General features: G+C 39.0%; 1 non-coding gene across 1 annotated transcript; it reads left to right on the top strand.

Annotated features, from left to right (window-relative positions):
- Nucleotides 1–2,680: 2,680 nt before the first annotated feature.
- On the top strand, nt 2,681–2,812 carry LOC132654975 (small nucleolar RNA SNORA17). Its single transcript, XR_009592574.1, has one exon. It is a non-coding gene; the product is annotated as a small nucleolar RNA SNORA17 (small nucleolar RNA).
- The last annotated feature ends 19,355 nt before the right edge of the window (nt 2,813–22,167 follow it).

Raw genomic sequence — 22,167 nt, 5'->3', positions numbered from 1 at the left:
GGGTATCAGTCTCTGCAGAGCCCCAAAGGCCCGATTTTTTTTTTGCTCTGTTGGTCTCCTTTTGGAACTCCTGTCCCCTCCAGGTTTTTCTATCTCTCCCTTCTTTCATAAATTCCATGCATTCTGCCCAAAGTTTGGCTATAAATCTCAGCCCCTGCTTTGATACCTCAATCAGTAGAGCCTTTCAGAGGCTGTCTGTGGTAGGCTCCTGTCCTGTTCCCTGTCTTCTGAAAGCTTCATTCTTTTAATTTTTACTAAAGCTGAATTACATATTTCATGCTCTCTTGTGTATCAAAAGAAAAAAGAAAGGAAAGAAGTAAAAGAAGCTTGATTCTTTGTTCAGGCATCATCCACTGGCCCAGTGTCAATTTGGGACATAGTACCTTCCTTCCCTGCCAAGGCTGGCCTGTCTTTCATCTAAGATTATGCAAAACAGGCCTGTCCCATAGACTCATTATTTTTTTCTCAGCCTGTGGTCATTACTAATGCTCGGGTTGCTAGTTTCCCCTCTAGGCATCCCTAGAGGCCTTTGGGTCAAAAAGTCATTCTGTGTAAAGACATATACAACAGCTTTGTTTTTCTTTCCTTTTCTTCTTATAAAGTGAGAATATGTGGAGTTTAAGTTTACCTAGCTAGATTTTTTAAAGTTTCATAATAGGAGGAGAAAGTAGGGATGGCACTCCTTGTCTATGTTACTAGCTTTACAGAAATCAGAGAAGACACAAGAAAAGCAAAGGGAAAAAGAACTTTTAAGATTTTAGTTACACACAAACACATACTGTCTAAAACAATCCCAAATAATAAAATAATAAAAAAACTGCTGAGGTCTCACCATCCTCATGCATGTCTATGTGTAGAATAATGCAAATAGATCCATATCTATCACCCTGCAAAAAACTCAAGTCCAAATAGAAACAAAACCTCAACATAAAACCAGATCTACTGAACCTGACACAGAGAGAGTGAGTGGGGATTAGCCTTGAATTTATTGGCACAGGAGACAACTTTCTGAACAGACCACCATTAGTGCAGGAACTGGGACCAACAATTAATATATGGAACCTCATGAAACTGAGAAGCTTCTGGATAGCAGAGAACACTGTCAATAAGACAAAGCAGCCTACAGAATGGAAAAAGATTTTCACCAACTACACATCTAATAGCGGGCTCATATACAATGTATACATGTATTATATAGTATATACAACTCAAAAATAGATATTAAAGAAACAAAACTAATTAAAATTATCATACATATCTAAACAGAATTCACAAAAGAATTCCAAATGGCTGAGAAACTAAAGAAAAGTTCAACATCCTTAGTAATCAGAGAAATGTAAATCAAAACTACTTTGAGATTTCATCTTACAACTGTCAGAATGGCTACGATCAATAAACCAGGTGATAATTCAGGCTAGCAAGGATGTCAAATAAAGGGAACAGGCATCCATTGATGATGGGAGTTCAAACATGGACAGCCGCTCTAGAAATCAATGTGGTAGTTACCCAGGAAGATGGGAATTGATCCATCTCCAGATCCAACTATACCACTCTTGGACATATACCCAAAGTATGCTTCATCCTAACAGAGATACTTTCTCAAACACATTTGTTGTTGCTCTATTCATATTAGCCAGAAATCAGAAACAGCCTAGATGACCCTCAAGAAAGGAATGGATGAAGAAAATCTGGTACATTTACTCAGCCATTAAAAAAGTTTCACAGATAAATGGAGGAAACTAGAAAAAAGTTATCCTGAATGAGGTAACCCAGACAAAGAAAGACAAATATGGTATATAGTCACGTATATATGGGCATTAGCTATTAAGTATATGATAACCAGTCTACAATCCATAGAACCACAGGGGTTAGGTATAGAGTAAGGGACTAGAGGGTTCATATAGGTCTCCCTGGGAATGAAAAATAGAATAGATTGTTATGGATGAATGGGTGAGGGTTAGATCTGGAAAGGAAACATCAAGTTGGGAGAGGTAGAAAAGAGTGGGAAGAAGAGGGGAATATAAGGAGATACAACTAAAACTAAGGATCATTTGAGGGTTAGTATAAAAACCTAATTCAGTAGACACATCCTAATATACATCCATATATAAATATATGAACAGTCTCAAGTAAACTGTCAAGTAATGGGGGGTCAAGAGCTCCCACTTTGCTATCTCTTGTCACGAAATGAAGTGTTCAGTGATGGGATTGAGTTACTTCTAATTAAGTTATCGGCCAAAGATGTCCCACAGGAAGTCCCAAACAACCTAGACTGTTGTCAAGACTATAGTTTGCTCTTCACAAATGAACAGCAAGTTCCCATTGCTGAAGACAACTCTACTTACACAGCTCATTGACTATAGAGAAGTAGAGCTGGTGCCTTCCTAGAGCCTTCACTCATACCTTCTAATGTCTTTAGTATAGTAAAGTGCTCCTCCCTAAAGAGAGACATAAATACCAACCCAGCCGTAATCCTTTGATAAACAATGGTGTCTTTCCTGCAAGATATGCTAGAATAATAGTGGCACAAAGTTTGTGAGAGCAACCAACCAATATCTGAATTGATTTATAGACTACACCATGAGATGGAACCCATACTCAACATTGCTTGGGTGACCTGACACTAGATATCCCAGGGACTCAGGATAAGACAAAATACTCCTGTCGGAAAAAAATTCTACCTGCTCATAGGAGCATCACAGGTGTGACACTCGAGTCACTCGTGTGTCAGTAGGTGGCAGAGAGGAGAAAGACTATGTATAAGCTCAGTTTTGTGACCTATGAACAACTGAATGATTAGTAGCCTAACATTCCCTGAAAAAAGTGAGCCTGAGATGAACACCAGTCTGACACCAGGGGGCTCAGACAAGGAGCTAAGTTGATACAACCACCAGTTGGCACCATGCAGGTGAAGGGGGTGGGGCCATAACATGCCCAAGATGACCTCTCCCTAGTACCATAATACACAAGCAGGGCATACCATTCCTGAGCCCACTCCTTAGATGACCCCGGACACTCAGAAACCCAAGGTGCCTTTATGAGGAGCAAGTAAGTGGTGGAGAAATGGAAGTGAAACAGAGACAGAAGAATGTGGGACCAATAAACTGAAGCAGAATTGGAGGCTCAAGGGTAGTGAGGAACATCCTGATGTGAGAATTCAGTGATGTCACCTTGGACCATGACAGGATCCTGGCCTGTGCTACCACTGTGTGCATGGCCCTGAAGCCCCAGGATTCTGTTATTTACCACAAAAGGCCAGACAGATACCTCTAGTCTGGGCTTATGTCCAGATACATGTTGATGTCTGAGGGCTGTGCAGAATTAGCTCCACTTCTCAATTGGGCATAGTGGAATGATGGCCTCAGGGATGTGAGAGAAGGAGAGCTTACCCTGTCCCTAGCCAGCTGTAATACTCTCAGGAGAGCAGAAGCCCACACACATTCTCAGAATTGCAGGTGAGCTGAACCCCAAGGATAACACAGTAGAAGACCTGACCATCCCACTTACCCCTCACCACCTGTGACAGGCAATTAGAAATGGTCAGGAGTCATGAAAGCAGGAGAGCTGTCCCTGCCCTTCATCAGCTACCACACTCAGGAGAGAAGCCCTGAACCTCACCTGAGCAGCACATTAAAGGTGACCTCGGTGGCAGAGGAGCAGGCAAGCCGGTCAGAGAACATGAGCATGGGAGAGTTGGCTTTGCCACTGGTCTACCCTGCAGTGACATGGGATAGAGAAAGATGATCCCCTCCCCCAATCCCTTGCTATCTATGGCAAGCAGGAGAGCTGGCCCTGAGGTCACCAGAGTGGGAGAGTTGTCCCTGGCCCTCATTTGCTGCGACACTGGTGAGAACAGGCCCTGTTCTTCTCCTGGGCAGCACAGTAGAGTTGGCCCTGGTTGTGGGGGTTGCTCGTGAGCCAGTCCGGTGGGGCATGAGAGTGGGAAAACAGACAGGCTGACCACCTCAGACACTTCTCAGGCCTACATCCAGGGTTTTGAGTTGGCCCACCCCAACATTTACCCCATCAATGAACTGCTAGGGTGCATGAGGGGGCCAATCCTAGAGATCCAAAACTATAGGATATCCATGACACAGGGCAACAACAGAATATTTTATCTGAGAAGAGTCACAGCGAATGTCAAGTATTGATAGAGTAGCAGAAGCCAGAGGCCTCTTACCAGGACGAATCATTGTGATGAACATTTGCGATCAAAGAAACATAGACAAAAAGTATTCGGTAGGACATACTGTGACACACTAGAGTTACCACAATGAGATGTTTTAGTTTTTTTCCCTAAGGGGACAGGTTGCAAGCATGGAGCATGGGTACTAGGGGTGGGGGAGATGAGTGGGATTGGGATGCATAATGTGAAATTCACAAAGAACCAATAAATATGCAAATATTTACTTGGTCATTACAGTAGATATTAGAGATATTGTTCATTACATTAGATATTAGAGAAGATAATATAAATATATCTAATATTTATATTAGATATAAAGAAAAGTAGTGTTAACAAGTTTAACAAATGATCAGGATCCAAAATTCCTCTTTACTTTGTTAAATGGAAAGTCTGTTCAATATGATAGAAAACTACATACAAAATTGACTGTCTGACTTATTTTAAAGATTTTAAAGCAAGGAATGACTAGACATGACAGAAAAGACAAACAGCATTTTAAGCTCAGAAGAAGAGACAGTACAATTCAATATGTAGTCAGCGTCGCAACACTTTGCATAGACATTAAATGCAGTGTCCTCTGGCATCAAATAACTACTACATATTCATGAGGCAATTCATTTATAGAATCAGAAACAAAAATGTTTGTCATTACCTCCTTCAATCTAGCTGTCCCCAGACTGGTTTAATGTTTTCTCAAAGAAAATGATCCTCAGAATAGGAATAATTTTCAAGTTTTTTTTCACTGGGAGTCACAAGTCCTGGAAGTTATCTAACTTTCAGTCTAGTGGACTGAATAACAATGGCCTCATAGCTTCATATATTCGAATGGTTGTTCATCAGGAAATAGTACTACTTGAGAAGAAATAGGAGGTGTGACACTGGGTGTGGGGTTTGATGTTCCCAAAATCCAAGCTAGGCCCAGTGTATAGCTTTCTTAGAGTCCTCAATTACTTCTCCAGCACCATTCCTGCCTGTCTGCCACCTGTCTGCAATTTTATGCTACCCTTGCCATGATGATAATGGACTAAACTTCTGAATCTATAAACAAGGCCCAATTAAGTGCTTTCTTTCATAGGAGTTTCCATGGTCATGGTGTCTCTTCAGAGAAATAGAACAGTGACCAAGACTTTCAAGCAGCTATCTTGAAGGATTTTGTTAACCAAAAGTTCCAGGAAAACTCAAACAATAACTAGCACTAAGATGGTTCACTTTAATTGTCAACTTGAATCAGCCTAGACTCACCTGGAATGGGATGCTCAATGAGGAATTATCTTCATTTTGCTGCTCTGTGGACATGTATGTGGGAAATGGTATTAATTAAGCTAACCAATTTAGGAACACCATATATGGGTAATATTCTCCTAAAGAAAGGGTATCCTGAACTCAATGAGAATAGACAAGCCAGCTAATTAAATAGCATGCAAGGATTCATGGCTCTCTGTTCTTTCTCTCTCTCTCTCTCTCTCTCTCTCTCTCTCTCTCTCTCTCTCTCACGTTTTGTTTAGTTTGAGGGATGTGTTTAACTTATAACGTTTCTCCCTATCCTATCCTCCTTCCACACCATACCAGCCTTTCCTAGCCTTCATTCAAATTCACGACCTCTTTTTTTTTTTCATCATTTGCTAGTACATACATATGTGTATCTGTACATACTTATATACTCTCAAACATAATCTGTTCAGTCCATATAAGGTTAATTGTACATAAGTTTTTAGAGCTGACCATTTGGCACTGTACAATAAATTGGGGTGCTCTTCCATTTGGAGAGTCACCCCTTCCTCTCCCAGCTTCACTCAATTGCCTGGTGAGAACTTTTACTCACCCAATTTGCCATGATTGTTAGTGTCCTTCTAGCTCAGCTCACCTTTAGGTACTAATGCTACTGAAATTTGACAGGTGTAGCCTCTTACTAGGAGACACAGTCTCCTCTGGCTCTCACAATCTTCCCACCTTCTCGTGCCCTCTTCCACAATGTTCCCGGAACCCTAGGCATGGAGGGATGTTTATAGATACATCTCTTGGGACTGAACTCTATAGTTCTACATGTTGATTGGTTGCAATTTTCTATGCTGATCTTTGTCAATCGCAAAGAGAAGTTTTCTTGATGAGGAATGAGGAAAATACGTACCTCTGGGACAAATATTTATACACTGTTGTTAAGGGTTATACTGGTTCAGTAAACTAGTGGCTGTAGATTTTGACCCGATAACCATGATTTCACCAGCCCTGATTAGTTAGCTGGGTTTCCAGTACCAGATACATTATCTCTGTTGTTGATCAGAATTTCAGTCCAATTACAGAGCTATTGGTTACTGCCAAGGTGTGTGTGCCACTACTGAAGCCCAAGAGTTATTGGGCCGTGCTAGTCATTTACGTAGCTCATAGTGATCATAGCTGGGCTTGTTGCTGATTGTCTGTCTCCTTTGGAAGCTTGCATGAGGCCTCTGGTACCATGAAAGCTAGTCCTCATAGAGGGGGTATTTAGGTTGGCTCTAGTTCAGGGGCCTTTGGCCCTGTTTCTGAAGTCCGTGTTTTCTTCAGCAGTAGGGCGCTACATTTCACCTCCAGTGGGTAACTGGTGGTAATACAGCAATAAGCTCTGTGTTTTGGAAGTCTTCTCATGTCTGGTATTGGGAATTTGCTTAGGTGGTCTTTGAGTCTTTGAAGGAAACACCATCATCCCAGATGAGAAAAATTTCTTAAAACTTTATATGTATGTTTATATGTATAACTGCATGCCTTATAGGTTTTGTTGTTGTTGTTTTAGGTAAATAGTTAATAGTATGATTCTTTGTGGCTTCTCCAGACACCCATATTGTTATTTTATGACCTCTCATCTTTCTCCTGTATAAACCTTCCTCCATGTCTCCCTGTTCTCTAAAGAGTGCCACCACCTACTCTTGACTGTGGATATGTAGGCTCTTGCTTGAGCTTTCTCATAGGGATGGACTGTTGTTACATGAAATTACGAGTCAAATAAATCTTTCTCCCCTAAGTTGTTTGTTGTCAAGATATTTTATCACAGAAACAGAAATGAAACCAGGACAGGTAGGCAACGATAGAGGAAGGAAATGCTAATTCCAGCTGTACCTAGAAACTTCTGTCCTGTCTCATCTGTCATAGATGAGGACTCTGAGCTCTCTACATGGAGTAAAGACCTTATAAAATGAGTGGCAGATAAAGCACACCAATATCCAGACTTCACTTAAACCTTTTCTCACTGAAAACCTGTCTCCTTTTAAGCAGAAAGGAAATTTCTTAAGAAGCACAACAGATGATATTTAAGAAAATGTCATTTGTGACAACTCCAAAATTCCATGTGAGCCTAATAACCTTTCCTTTAGTTCTCTGTATCTGTCCTAACTAATGTCTTAAATTTTCAATAGGAAAATAATTTATCAGAGGAAAAAAAAAAAACAACAAACATAAACGTTTATAACTAAGGGATCTCATTTGCAATTCAAAACTGCCGGTAAGTAAAATAGCTTCATTATAGCAATATCAACCAAAAGGATGTCCATTTATCTAAATTATCTGTGTTAGGGCACGAAGCACCAAAAGTAATTATACTTATGAAAGGATGGGTTAATATGAAGACAAAAGGTAATTTAATGCTTCACTAACCCACAAATATCAGCAATAATAATTGGAAAGAATACTTTAGAAATCTAAACTATGTATAAAGAAATCATACCAATTTGAATAGCTGGAATCAGCTGTAGCTGCTGGGATTTACTATTAGGAATTTTTTCATAAGAAAAGTGATATCTTGACTGGCTATTTCCAGTTGCAAATAAAATACTACAGCTGGAAAAAATATACATATTGGAATTCATAAAATTCCCATGAAAACAAGAAAGGAAGTCTCCTTGCTTGAAGTCAATGTGGAAAATGCATTAGATACTGTCATAATCTAAGCTGCAGCCTGATATCTTTACCCTATTATTAATGTGGAAATAGTGACTTAACAGGTCAAAACAATTGCATAAGAGCAGTCTTCCACTTGTAAAATACTAGAACTAAGCGTCCAAAAGAAGTATTAAAAATCAGAAAATAATATTGACACTACTAAAGTGATGACATTTATATAACATTCCTTATAAATGGTGAAGACACTATACTATAAAATAATTACCAAAGGGAGATAAATGTCTCTTTAAAGGATAAAATTATCACAAAATTTAAGAAACGTTTATCAAGCCTTTGGGAATCTAACAATGAAATATCTGGCATGAACTCTTATACAACATAGGATGGAAGCTTAAATAAAAAGGTAATCAATTACTACCTCAATAATTCATATTTTGACTCTATATCTCTCAGGAATTCAGTGATGGCCATTTTTAAACATTAATAAAAAAATTGTAAATCTCTGAAGGAATAGAGGCCACAAAGAAAAATTAGTGTTTATGAATAACTAGTATTGCCTGATAAACCTAGCCCTGAGCACTCCCAAACTAAAAAGAAAGAAGAGGAGAAAAAAAAAACACACGACCTCTTTACCAAACCTCAGAAATTCAATGGCAGTTAAAAAAAATGGACTGAAGATAAGAATTTAAAAGAAAAAGAAAGAAAGAAAGAGAAAGGAAGGAAGGAAGAAAGGTAAGAAGATAAAGAAGTCCATAAAAATTGAATCATAGACCTGATTTTTCACTTGAAAGGGTTCATTTTCCTCTAGCTAAATAATAATAATAATAATAATAATAATAATAATAATAATAATAATAAATTATCTGAGCTTCATAAAACGCTTATAAATATGGCTATTTGATTCAAATTTTGCATATATCTTCCAATTTTACTGAAATTCAAAGTCACTAATTTATAGATTATCTATAAAAAATGTTCTTAGGGATGAATGCAAGGCTTAGTGATTAGGTGTATGGGCTAGTCTTGCAGAAAACCCTCTAAAGCACCTGCAACTCCAGTTCCACATGGTCTTCTGGGCTTACATGGGTACCAGGAACACATACAGTGCACATACATACAGACAGACACTCACATCTACACATTAAATATAATAAGCAAATCCTTAAAACTATTCTCAATTTTGTACTTGGTTTTACTGAACTCTTTGAGGTTGGTTTCCTGCTTTGTGAAGGGAACTATCAATCTGAGCTTACACCTGCTTCTCTCCACTATGGCTTAGGAAGTCAGCGAATTGGCTAACTAGTGTTTCTGACATTTTGTGTAATTCATTAGTCTCCTAGGGAGATGTAGGCCTTTATATTATAACCTAAGGATCACCCTTTGCATGAGTCACAAGTTCTACTAAAAAATTCATGTACCATTCTCCCAGCTGGTACATATGTGACAGAAGCTTATTGCTTACCTCCATTTTTATCTGACTCTTTTCTGAAGACAACAAATCCAAAATGGTTGATTATTTAACTCTACAGTTAAATAATCCTGCATTTTTCTTCTTTTAACTCAGGGGCCTAAGTTTTCTCCAGAGGTTTTTATTTGTTTGATTGATTGGTTTGTTTTGTTTTGTTTTTCCTGGCCACAGCTGTTCTTTGGAAAGAAATTTTACTGCTCAGGTGTAACAACACATCCTTATGCTATTGTGCTTCTTATTTTGTTGTGAGAAGAAGGCTAAGGCTTTCTTTATCCAGGAAAAAGTTGATGAAAATAGTGTTGGGAGATGTGTTTCTCTTGTAGAAGGTACATTTGAAGGAGCTTAGTATTTCAAAGGCCTCAAAACAAAAAGGCAGTCTTCTTCCTGCGAGTTTGCTAGTTACTGTGGATGAAAAGTTTACCATGGCTGGAAGTGGTGAAGAAGACTGTATATAGAGTAAGTAAGATGATATTTGAGTATGCACAAAGATTTGAGAATGCACAAACATGAATGCAGGGTTTGTTCATCTCCAAGCCTCCCTCCCCCTTTTTTTGGTGATTTCTGCCCTGTGTATATTTAAGCTGTCTGTAGGATGAGGTTTTTTTTGAACTTCATCTTGCAGACAGTATCACAGGATTCTCAAAAATGTTCTTATTTCAATCTGTAGACAAACCAAATTTAATGACGTTATACATGGAAAGCTATACAGGATTGTGACTTTTTCTTAAAAAAAAATGGTATTTTGTGCTTCAAGCAAAACACACACTGTACTCAGGTATTCTGTCTTAAGTCTATAAAAACAATTGTTTGGAAGTCAATGGTTGGGGGTATCCAGTAGTCATCACAATAACTACAGATGATTATGTTGTATAGATGATAAATTGTGAAGACAAATGAGAAAGGACCAGAATGTGTGTTTCCAAGCATGAGTGGAATCTTCAGTTTTTCAGGATTTTACTTAAAAAAATCCATGCACCTGGTATTTTGAGGTACAATACAGATGAAGTTAACATGATCCAGCCCCTAATTAAACTATGAAATATTAAAGAAGTCATTTAATTTCTCTAACCATAGTTTTTTTTTTTCCAATCTGGAAAAGGGGAGTAATACCCAATTCATGGGACTATTATAAAAAAATCAAATAATTCTATGGTGGATAGCTTATATTAAAACAAAAAGTGATTCACTGAGTATTTTTTTCTTTCTATCTCTTTCCTATACTCTGTTCTTCTTTTCTGAAAGCAAAAATCAAAACAACTTAGAAGTGTTAAGGATGAAGCGGCTTTTGAAAGTTATAACTCAAATCTTCTAGTTAAGACTTTTGTCCTTTTCTTGATTTACCGAGGTATGGAAAATGGGGCTGGAAAAAATGTGAATGCTTCTGCATGTGTTGCAGGGGTAGAACAAATAAAATACCCTTGAACCTCTTCCTTTCCCATCATCATCGTCATCATCAACATCAGTTGTATCAGTGTCCTTGCCCACTGGACTAACCTACAGACACTTGTTGCTTCTTGTGATCTGCTTAAGCCTTTGGACCTTGCTTCTTACTCAGAGTGCTGCAGCCCACTTTGAAGGTCTACATAACTACCAATTCTCCCTCTTAAAATTGATCTGACTCTGTCTCTGATTTCTGTACTCTGAAATTGGCAATAATCTTCCCCTTGCACCTCTACTCCACTTTAGTTGTGGAAGTTACCAATGGTTGTTGTTTTGCCAAATCCACAGATGATTCAAATCATCTTGGCCAAGGTGATAGCTGACTCAGCTCACCAGTCCTCTGTTGAAGTGACACCTTCCAGTGACTTCTAGGAGACCCACATAAATGTTTGGTTTTCTTTCTTTCTTTCTTTTCTTTTTTTTTTTACTATCCCAGCAGTTGTTCTTAGCTTCCAAGATCACTTAACATCATTTCCTTAAACAATTTCCAAGTTCTAGATTTCTTCCCTCAGGCTAGCGTGCAACAATTTCCATTGAAAATTCCATTAAATTCTGGCATTAAAAATTTTGCCAGGGCTTGTAATTTCAAATGTGTTTGTTTCTCTGGCCTGAATCCCTCCCCTGAACTGCAGACTTTTATGTCCTGCATTGTCTGCTTCTCATTTGTAGCATCTTCATTTAGGTGAGTATGAATCTGACTAAAGCTGTAGGCTTAGATTTTCAAACACCTACTTTATGTAATATTAAATGCCTCTACCTCCCTTCTTATCCCCAGACCTTAGGTAGGAGATTAGAAGGGAAAGGGGCTGTAGCCCTCTTTAAACTACTTCCTGCTCATTAAAGTCTTTGGGTTCTTTGGGGATATACCAATCGCAGTTGTCAGGATACCAGTGGTCCAGACAAACAGCAAAGCAGCAAGCCATACCAGCAGCACCAAACATCAAGCAACAGCAACATAAGTGGTACCACTGAGAAAAATAAAAATAAAACAAAACAAAACAAAAACAGTAAGACTCCTCTCAAACGCACAAGTCTGCCAAAGGAGCAAAACTCCACAAAAGTAAAGCGAAAAGTTCTCTGGAGTGTTTCTCTCTGCAAAAACCAGTAACACAGTGTGAACCACTTCAAAGCATAGTGATGCAAAAACACGTTGTCTGTGGGCTTCTATTTATTTCTTCTCAGAGTACACACAAGGATGTTTTCAGCTGACAAAAACCATGCCCCTCACATGAGGTAGTTTCCAGCTTACAAACACCACTCACTTTCATACTCGGTTTTCCTCAGGGGAGGCTGGGGGAAGGACATTCTCAAATCCCACACTTAGAACCAAAACAACAAGAACAAAAAAAAAAAAATATTTACGTGGCACAAGTGATTTCCCTAGAAACCAAAAACTTCCACTTCAAAAGTTATCAGAATTCTACTTCCTAGTGTAAAGTTGAAACTTGAACCTGTAGTTCATCCCATCTCAGGGGCTGGCAACTTTAGTCACACCATTGTTAGAGCTGAGTCATGTTTGATTGTTCCTCTTATCTCACTCCTCACATCAACCCATCAACAAGTTGTGTTGGCTCTACTTGGAAGACTATCCGGAGTCTGGCTGCCTTTTTCACCATCACCACCCTGTGCTCGGCTATCATCATAGCTCTTTTGGTTTATCTAAATAGTCTTCCTTAATGTTTTCCTTGCTTCTCTGAAATATATTATCTAGAAGACACAAGGAGGCTCAAAAAGCTCCTTGACATTGGCTTAAAAGGTTATATAAACTTTCTGTAAAAATTAAATCAATGTCTTTTGCAAGGCTTTGAATGGAGGTTGTCTTTCCCTTATAGCTCATATTTTGTCTTCCTTGGCTTGCTTTTTGCTTAATACCATTACATAAATTACTTGTTGATCTGCATGCATGCATACCAACACGCACACACACTAAAATTCACATGTACATGAATACGCCCAATGAGAATAGCAATATTTGCCTTTTCAACTTTTCAGTTCATAGGTATAGACTTTGTGAAAAAAAAAAAAAAAAAACGAACCCGACAAAACAAAACAGTGTCTGGAACACATCTGGGGTTCAGCAAATATGTATGTGATTAATATATAGATGGATGAACTTTGTGATTTAAGAACTGTGTATATTCGCATGCTTGATGGTCCTGGTTACATAGTAAGTTTTTAGTAATTCATCTTAAGTAAAATTTATTTTATACAAAACAAAAATGATACTGTTATAAATTGTGTCACCTTACTATTTTCTTTATAGGTTTGTTTATTTTATTTTTAATTATGTGTGTTTTGTGTGTGTACCTGAATAAGTTCAGGTGCCCTCAGAGGACCAAAGATTTTGGGTCCTTTGAAATTGGAATTAGAGGAGGTTAGGAGCAACCGCACATGAAGGAGGAAATATTGTTCCTCAGAAAGAGCGGAATATACTCTTAACAATGATCCACCTCTAGTCTCTCACCTTAGTTCAGACAACGAAATGAATTTTATCACTGTAAATGAGCCAAGCACCCAAACTCTTCCAAAATCACATAGCATGGAAGTGACCAGGAATCAGTTTCCTGTGTGGCTCTAAGAACTCTAAATCTATCCCTTACATTTATCAGTCTTCTCCAGAATGCCTCAGTCCTTACCCGCCTGGCAGCACATTTTATCTTTGATCTTATTTTTCCTTGAAGGTTTCCTAGGACATTGATAATATTCTTCCAATTGAGTGAGTCCATGTCATCAGGATAAGTGGACAATAACATTAGCATTAATAGAGTCGCCTAATGCCTGCCGAGCCTTTGTGCCAAGCACACAGATGTCATTTAATGTTCACAATATACCCCAAACGAGGAAACACCAGCAACTTAATTTTATAGAAAAGGAACTTGATGTTTAGTCAAGCTCATGTCATCCTAGTAAATGGTGGACTTGACTTTGTCAGTCTTCATAACTGTAAGATGATATGTCTTAGTAAGAAGGTTAATTTTCAGGATACTCGCCAGAAGGTCCTCACTTATTAACATGCAGATGGAGCTGAGAAGCTGTGCTTCTAACAAAGAACCCAGGCAGTTACTTTATAACTCTTAAAGGGATACACTCATTTTTCAATCAGGCATTTTGTTCATTTCAAATAGGAGAGAGAGAGAATCCAATCATAGAACACTATGCTCTACCTTGCTCATCAAGATAAAAATCTCTATGCTACACAAGAGATGCTCATAGGTTTCTGTCTCTCTCTCTGTCTCTGTCTGTGTGTGTGTGTGTGTGTGTGTGTGTGTGTGTGTGTGTATTTTGTTGGACTTCAATCCCATTTTTTTGCATATTAGCAGAGTTAGTTCTTCAGACACATTCTATTTCCCCCATATAGATTTTATTTGTTTTTGTTTATTTGTTTGTTTTTGTTTTGTTTTGAAACAGGGGTTCTCTGTACCCTGGGCTGTCCTGGACTCACTTTGTAGACCAGACTGGCCTTGTACTCACAGTGATACACCTGCTTCTGCCTCTCTGAGTGCTGAGATTAAAGTGTGTGCCACCATGCCAGGATTGATGGATTTTATTAATGTGATAATCAAAATTAAAATAGAAAAGAGTGGAAATGGTTGTAAACCAATAAGTTTTTAGAGTTGTTTGTTTCTTCATTTGTTTTCTGCAAGCTTGCCTTGTCCCTTCTACAAGTGGGCAGCTTGTGCTCTTCTTTGTGGCACTTAGGAGAGACATGCTTGATCATCAGTGACCCAAAGACTAGAGGATGAAAGTCTGTGTCCAGCCAAATCTGATCTTTACTGTGGAGACATTGCAAAATACATGAGCAGCTGAATGAACACAGGGTATTGATTAGGTAAAGCTACAACTATGTAAAACATAATTAAACAAATAAGTCAGTTAATAAATGTCCAAATTAATTCAACAAACCTTGGTTTATCATTGAGGAAAGCCAAGGCAGGAATGCAAGTAGGGCAGGAACCTAGAGGCAGGAACTGGCACAGAGGTCACAGGACAACCAACAACACCTGACAGTCAATTTTCAAAAGAAGAAATACAAATGGCCCAAAGTATGTTTGAAAATCATTCAGTATCCTTAGTCATCAGGAAATGCAAATCAAAAACACACTGGGTTTTCAGTTCTCTTAGGACAGAATGGTTATCGTCAAGAAATCAAACAGTAAGAAATGTTGGAGAATATATGGGAAAAGTGAATTCATATGTACAGCTGGTGGGAATGTAAAGCATTGGGGTCACCATGAAGATCAGTGAGGAGGTTCTTCAAAAACCTAAAAATAGAAGCATTATTATGACTCAGCAACACGTCTGGGTATTACATGAAAGAGTCTATGTCAATGTACTATAGGGATACTCATGAATCCATAGTTAATGTTCATAGTAGCCAATATGTGGAATGACTCGAGATGTTTATTAACTGATGAGCAGGTAAAGAAAACCTGGCAGCAATACAGTTTATTTGAAATTATGTAATTTATAGGTAAATAGATAGAACTGGGGACCATCACATTAAGAAAAATAAGGCAGACTCAGAAAGACAAAATACCGCAATTCTGTTTTCTTTCATATGTTGAATTTTTATTTTAAAAGTGTAGCATCTCTCCTAGCTCCTCTAGTGCTGTGATAAAACCCTGACCAAAACCAAGTTAGGGGAGGAAAGAGTTTATTTGCTTAATACATCCAGATCACAGTCTGTCACTGAGGGAAGCCAAGACAGGAATGTGGGCAGGGCATAAACTTGGAAACAGGAATAGACAGATGCAAGGCCACAGAGCAACCAACAATACCCAACAGCCCAGACGTGGCACTGTGGTGAGTTGGTCTCTCCCACATCAATAATTCATTAAGACAATGCCCCACAAGCTTATCTGCAGATCAATCTGATGGAGACAATTCCTCAGCTGAGATTCTCTCCCGCCAGGTGTCTTAGCTACTTTTAAATCTATGTGACAAAACACCATCACCAAGGCAACTAATAAATGAAAACGTTTAATTGTGATTATAGTTTCAGATGGTTAGAGTCCACAATGGTGGACTCTAAAGATATGGTGGCAAGAGCAGCTAAGAAACTCACATCTTCACATCCTCTCCTGGGAGACAGAAAGGACACTCTGAAATTGATTCAACTCTTTGACAACCTCAAAACCCAACCCAGTGACACAACCCACAATTGGCAAGCCACACTTACTAATCTTTTCCAAACAGTTTTATCAATTGTAGACTAAGTAGATTGTGATCCTATGGGTGCCATTCTCATTAAAACTACCACATTAGGTAGTTTAGTTTCTGTCAAATTGACCTGAAGTATCAAAAAATGGAAGATGGATTATTTATGGAAAGGAGGGGAATCAGAGAGAGATAGTGAGAATAAGAAAGAGAACATGAGAAAGACAAGAACAATTGTTATGTTTCCTTCCATATGTAGAGTGTATACTTAAAATACATACATATATGACATTAAAGTAGAGAGATACTATATGCGGGAATGTGAGGGACCAGTAGGAGCAGGAAGGGAAGGCAGGAGATCTCCCTCATGGGGTAAATATGAACACAGTACAATATACATGTGTGAAAACATAGCAAGGAAGCCCCTTATTTTGTGTGTTAAGTAAAAAAAAAAAAAACAAAAAAAAAACAAAAACAAAAAAAAAAACAAATTAAATATATAAACACAACTGTCAGCAGAAAGGAAATTGGTGTGTCAGAAAGAACACAGCTTAAAAGATGGCCAGTCAAGAGACAAAACAGCCTCAGCTGATAGAGTTGCAGAATGTTCATTGACAAGGAATGTCTTTGTAACAAAATTTGTAGAAAAAAATTCAGAAAGGAAGGTCTCATGTGAGTGGATTCTGGGGTGGAAACAGGGCTAACCACAAGGAAGAAGTCCTAGCTAGGCAGCTTTCTCAGTGGTGGCTTTCCTCATGCTTTTGGGTGCCTCGTGCTTTGATTTCTGGAAGGTGAAATCAATTTAAACTCAGTGTGTGCTTTGCCTTCTAGCTCAGTATATGGATAACAGTTACACATTAACAAGATGAGCTGGGAAATGTCGTTCCTGTTTAGAATCATGGGGATCCACTGTCAGTTAAGACACTAATAGTTGCCAACCTCTGAGTCCATTCTAGCACAGTGTGATCGGGCGCAGCTCAAGTAAAGACAGACCATTTTGCTCTTGAGGCTGTGCTTTCTTCACAAACCTCCAGGTTCGGTCTCCCTAACAACAGCACAAGAGGTAAATTTCTTTCAGCTCTTATCTAGGCTACCCAATCCCTTGGCCTTGATTTGGAATTTGACAAGCTGCTTACCTATTCTGCTTCTGAATTCCCATTGGTAAAGAAAAAAGAAAACTAAATAAGTGAAAGCATCACATAGAACTCACAAGGTAACTGAGAACAGACTCCAATCAAGAGCTTCGAGGTTCCCGGCATCCTGCTCATGTGGAGAGAGGGGGTTGTAATTATGCACAGCACTTAGAGTCTGAGGTTTAGATTTCAAAGAACAATCAAGAAATACCAGGAGTGGGCTATGGGCTAGTTTTTGTAAAGGTATACATAAGGTCCAAAGTTTTCATACTCTCAAAAACATCAGTGATACAAGAAATTGTATGTTTCTCCATCAACAGGAAGTCTAAACATGGAATTATGGAGGAGAAGAATTTAAAATAAGTAACACATGTTTTCAAACTACAGTTATGGCATTATGATACCACATTCAAATACACAATTGTGCAAAGTGCAATAACCACAGGGAGAAAAGAAAGTGGCACTGAGAAAACAGAGGGGTTAATTTGAAAACTAGAAAATATAATTTTAGTGCAGGTTAGGAAGACCTCAGTTGGTAAAGCTCTTGCCTTGCAAACAGGTTCATGGCTTGAACCCCATGTGTCTGTCTTTCAGTTAGTGGTATGGTAAAACACCATGACCAAAAGCAACCTGGAAGAGGAAAGGGTTTACTCTGTTCCTACTTCCATATTGCAATTCATCATTAAAGGCCGTCAGGGTAGAAACCTGGAGGCAGCAGCTTACTTAGAAGCCATGGAGGAGTGCTGCTTACTGGCTTGCTCCTCTTGGCTTGCTCAGCCTGCTTTCTTATAGAACCCAGGACCATAAGCACAGAAGTGGCACCATCAGCAATGGACTGGCTCTCTCACTTCAGTCCCTAAAAACTGTTCTACAACAGTGGTTCTCGATTTTCCTAATGCTGCATCCCTTTAATGCAGTTAGTTCTTCATGTTGTGGTGACCCCCAAACATAAAATTATTTTCATTGTAGCTTCATAACTGCAATTTTGCTACTGTTTTGAAACATGTTACAAACATATTTAGAGACAGAGTGTTGGCAAAGGGGTCATGACCCACAGGTTGAGAACCTCTGCTCTATAGGCTTGCAGGCTGCACAGTCTTTATGGAGCTGTTTTCTCTATTAATGCTCCTTCCTTTCAGATGATACTAGTTTGTATTAAGGTGACATGAAAATGTGTGTATGTCTATGTGCATGTATCTATGTATGTACATATATGTACATACACATATGTTTTTTTATATTTATGTAATATTTATTATGTATATGCAATATAAAGTAATATATAATATATACTTATTTTACTAATAGTATATACATTTAAAGGGCCCAGTGTGGTATGGTGTGTACTTATAATCCCAGAACTGGTGAAGCAGAAATAGGAAGATCCTATTTCCAATAGGAAGGTTTATTGAATATCCGGCCTTCTGCTTTTCTTGGCAAGTTCCAGGCCAATGGGAACTTAAAGAAAAAAAAACAAATGGTGCCTGAGAAACGACACTCAACATTGTCCTCTGACCTCCAAATGCAGGACCACAGGTGTGTCTAGGCACCTAAACATACACATACACTCCCACACAGGAACATGCATATACAGTCTCTCACACACTCCTCTCTCTCTCTCTCTCTCTCTCTCTCTCTCTCTCTCTCTCTCACACACACACACACACACACACACACACACACGTTATGTTATAACATAACTATGTTAATATAATGTTGGTGACAAAATCAATGATTACCTATCTAAAAGGACTAAAAATTTAGATTCATTCTTGCAATAGTCTTTACTGACTGGCTGAATAATTACTGTGTGCTACACTGAGCTTGACATCGATGAACTTGAGGTCAGATCCTGAATGAAACTTCCTGGTAGTGACAAGCATAATTACTGCAGGGTTGTTAGAAGTGTTCGCTAAATAACAGAAGCTGTATACAATATTCATGAATAAATGAGCACATAAGTGGTTGTTCTGCTATTTGTCTCCCAAGGGGCACAGCCAGCATGGTAAAAACAATACTGCTAAAATTCAATGTTTAAAGTTCTCCTGGTTTTTCTCCTTTACTTAAGAATAAAGATCAAAAGCCTGGAGAGATGGTTTAGCAGTGAAGACCACATAGTAATCTTACACAGTAAACAGGTTCAGTTCCTCGCACGAACAAGGAAGCTCAGAGTTGTTTGAAACTCCAGTTCCCGGAGAGCCTTTTGGGACTCTATGGACAGTGCATCCATGTGGCATATGCACATACATGTAGTTGGTACACCCCTACAAAAAAAATAAAATAAAACTGAATATAGAGCAAGAGAAAATGCCATGGAGAAGAAGCTGTATTCATCTGTTGAATGGGACGGTGTTGTCATGAGTGATGGAGGTCCTATGAGATCAGAGTGAGGGGCCTGACTCTCCTTGATTCTTGGCACATGCAACACCAATGTCCAGGAAGTAGACATATGCAACCAACCGTACCGCATCAGCATGAATTTCAGAGCCAGGCTTCCCTGTGTCTCATTTATTGCTTCAAGAAAACCCTTGTCATTTAAACGCTTTTGCTCAGCTCCCACATTTGAAAAAAAAAAATGGAAATAATGTGGCCACTTAGTTTATGAACAAAGACTCAGGAGTCTCTCCTCGTTGTATCCACAAGCACGGTGGCTCCTTCCATCTGTTTTCAATTCCCAAAGTTAAAGATGATTTATGACTCCTTGGTGAAAGAAGGAGAGAAAGAAAGAAAGAAAGAACGAAAGAAAGAAAGGAAGGAAGGAAGGAAGAAAGGAAGGAAGGAAGGAAGGAAGAAAGAAAGGCACGCACACACACACACACGCACACACACACACACACACACACACACACACTATTGAAAGTAGTGTTGCTAATTTCTAGCCCAACCTCAAGAAGCAGTATTCCCTCCCCGTCACTATTGGCCAGGACCCCTGTCTTTCTTATGACGTCATGATGCTTCCAGTATGGGAACAAGCTGCCTGGTGGTGAGAAATCACCTGAACCAGAGGCAGTGGAATCAGTCCCTGGAAACAAAACGGAGCTCAGTTAAGGTACATTGTTGAGCCAGGGCTGACAATCCACACACCAACCATGTCTAGACCATCAGGACCACCCACGGGCTCGTAGAACAGTGAGAAATGTGAAATCATTATGGCAGGAGGTTAAGTTTTAGATTCCCTCCATAGCGAAAGTGAACTGATTCACATGAGAAGAGAATGAAATATAACACTATGTGAGCACTTATATCAAAAAGAAATGGTTTTAAAGTGAGATGGTCTTCTGACCTGCCTGTGAATTGAAGTCTGCTGGCCAGGGGTGTGCTGGTGAGAGAGAGTGCCCCGGTGGCTAGGTAAGTGACTTTTAACACTGAGACTCAGACCTCTGGGGTCCCTAATTTTCTGGGTAAATGAGTAGCAGCAGAACAGAATGTTTTGTAAACCACGCCAAATCCTCTCCTTTACTTGCTAGATGAGATGGGACATAAAACATAAAGGACACAGAAAGTCAGCATTCACAAATCTTCTCAGATACTCAACTTATCATGATTCCTGCCCTTCCCATAGAAGTTCATTTTCAGAGTGAGATGATGAGCATCTCACTTCTAATGAGCAGTGGTTTGCTCTCCCTGGGACAGTAGCACAGAGGCAGCCACCCTTCTTGGCCGAAAGCTCACAACGCTTACTCACATGGAATTAGAACTTTAGATAGGCTACAGTGCTATTGTGAGGCATCTCAACACACATGTTCCCACTAGTAAGCATGTCCTTTCCAATATGTGGTAAAGCAGGGAAATTGTCTTATGTACAACTATGAGCTAAGTAATGAGAATCTTGCCAAGTTAACTCATGAACTTCATCATTATGCTCTTGCCTTGCCTTTGCTAAATTTAGTGCCTGGGTATTCTAAAGACTTTACAGAGAATCCATATGTGCTTTGGAAACAGCCACCCACAGAATTTTTTTCTTTTATGATTCCACTCTTTGTAGTTAATGTTTACGTTCGTAGCTATGAAATTACAAAGAACATTGGCTCTCTCTTGCTTTCTCCTTTTTCTCTCTCTCTCCCTATTTCTGACTATAAGAGAATTTAGGTGATGGTTTCTATTCCAATATAATGTAATTTCCAAATAAAATTTCACACCCAAGAAAATGTTTGCCTTAAGTAAAATGTTTTTAACAAAAAAAAAATTCTTAAAAAAAAAATGACAATAGCATCTGTCATCGCTTGAACACACAGAACAACATCTGTTTCCCTTCACACTACCACCTCAAATTTGGAGAACTATGTGTCCTCACACACATAAAATATCTCTTGTGCAAATAACAATGTATTGAGGGATTTAGAGATAGAGCATACACATCTGTAAAATTGACACTGTGAATAACTTAGCACTGGAAGAAAATATTTAATATTTTTAAAGAACACCTTTGCCTTGGAATCCAATACAGCTCGCCTACAAACCATTCCACCCATGTACAAAATAATCGGCTCATACAATCAAACAAAACCAAAAAAATAAAACCAATTCTCACTGGACAGCCTTTTGTGGATTGGTGGTAACCTTGCAGGGCAGCATGCGAGCCTTTCATAAGACACGCTGATTTGCACTGGGCTGTTCACCTGCACTGAGGTGCGATATACAAGGGTCCTTTCACTCACACCACAGGATGGGCATCAGTTCTTCGGGATTTCCGAGACTCTGGGACCTTCCTTACATTATTTTTAGAACTCCATGGGAAAGCGAAAGTTCAAGTGGCCCCACTGACCTCCCATTTGTGAATAATTAATTCCTACACTTTGTCAAGCAGTTGATCCCAGGGGTGGATGGCAGGAATAGGACTCTTCTGCCTGGAATAGCAGGAAGTGGACTGAGAGACAGATACTCGAATGTCTTAGAGTCCTAGACCAAAAGCT

The sequence above is a fragment of the Meriones unguiculatus genome, chromosome 6, assembly GCF_030254825.1.
Source record: "Meriones unguiculatus strain TT.TT164.6M chromosome 6, Bangor_MerUng_6.1, whole genome shotgun sequence".
In the NCBI taxonomy this organism is placed as follows: Eukaryota; Metazoa; Chordata; class Mammalia; order Rodentia; family Muridae; genus Meriones; species Meriones unguiculatus.
Note: the sequence above shows the minus strand (reverse complement) of the source record. Positions and strands in the feature narration are given on the sequence as shown.